Genomic DNA, 1455 nt, shown 5'->3' with positions numbered 1-1455 from the left:
CACATCATTCTCAATCGCATCTCATTCATCATCATACATCAATCATATTCAATCCTTATCCTTCATTATCACACCTCCCATTCCGTCCATCAATAGTTCCAATTCAAAACATAACTCATTCCTTTCTAAATGAATCAAACTTAAAACATGCTCATTTTCTTAATAACTCTAAATCAAACCATATAACCTTTGAATCTAAATCTTTTTAAATAATCATATAAACAAAATCTCTAATTTTTATAAAATTTCGGCAGCATTTCCTCTAAAACTCGGACTTTGCCACCCTTTTCGGGTCCAAACCTGCTTTCTTTTCAATTCAACATACCCTTCCTCATTATCATAACAATCACCACAATAAATCTACCTCAGATCAACAATTATACTCATACACCTGCATTCCAACTTATCCTATGGTCATCTAGCCTAAGTTTTCACAGAACATTATATATTAAATGCAAGAAACCTAAACCATACCTTAGCCGATTTCCACGTAACGACCAAAGCTATTTATTCAAAACCAAGACAACCCCTCAAAACTCAACTAATCCGCTTCCTCCAAGTTCCAGTATTCACAATTTCAAGCTCCAATTATTTATTCACAACCTAATACACATTTATAACACATATATATCCAATTTAATACTCAAAGCTCAAATTCAAAGAAAATAAAATGGAATTATCGTATCCTCACCTTACCCAGGCTTCACATAAGCAAGAGTGAACGTTTCTGTCAAGCTAATTGGATCCTAAAACATCAGAAATCAAAGAAATTCAACCTTCCCATTAAAAATTCGAAAATTGGGGGAGAAGAGGGCTGGAAGTGATTAAACAAGTTACCAGTGAAATTGTTCCGGTAGAAACGTAGAGCTCGACGCAGTGAACGCGTGGCCGCAAACGGTGCGGCAATTGGAGCTCGGACGGAGAAGTTACGGGGATCGGAAATTTACCGTAACGTTATGGAAGCTTTCTCCCCTCCCTGGAAATGTTTCACGCTGCTGCATCCAAATGAGGGAGAGAAAGGAGTTCGGCTGCTTTTAATGAGTTGGTCCGGTTGAACCGACGGCCCAGTTCGAGTCCGGTTCAACCGGTTCGACCCGTTCGGTCCAATCTTGGACCGATTTCTTCGAAATTGGTGTCAAAATTCTCATTTCGATGAGCTCTATCCTAATTTAATATAATATTCACATTTCTAATCTTCCTTATTAAAAATTAATTTATTGACTAATTATCTACTAATTTAACCGGGGTTTACACTCCTAACAATTAAAAAAAATGAAAGAAACAATTGAAAATAGTCAAAATATCAAGTTCTGAAAATCAGTTCGAACTAGTCAGTCGGATTGAAAATCGATAAAAATTGTAGTTCAATAAAAAATTATAACCGCCAAATTTAAAAATTGTGATTGCATTGTTGAATTGGCCAAAAATTAGTCGGTCGAACTGAACCAAAATTTG

At 35.9% G+C, this 1455-nt stretch overlaps 1 long non-coding RNA gene across 1 annotated transcript; it reads right to left on the bottom strand.

Annotated features, from left to right (window-relative positions):
- Positions 1–394: 394 nt before the first annotated feature.
- On the bottom strand, positions 395–1020 carry LOC110274373 (uncharacterized). The gene is made up of 3 exons (XR_002366310.2): positions 838–1020; positions 692–746; positions 395–603 (listed from the first exon to the last, which is right to left on the bottom strand). It is a non-coding gene; the product is annotated as an uncharacterized LOC110274373 (long non-coding RNA).
- Positions 1021–1455: the final 435 nt, after the last annotated feature.

This window comes from Arachis duranensis, chromosome 8 (assembly GCF_000817695.3).
Source record: "Arachis duranensis cultivar V14167 chromosome 8, aradu.V14167.gnm2.J7QH, whole genome shotgun sequence".
Classification (NCBI taxonomy): domain Eukaryota; kingdom Viridiplantae; phylum Streptophyta; class Magnoliopsida; order Fabales; family Fabaceae; genus Arachis; species Arachis duranensis.
This window is presented reverse-complemented; position numbering and strand designations above follow the sequence as displayed.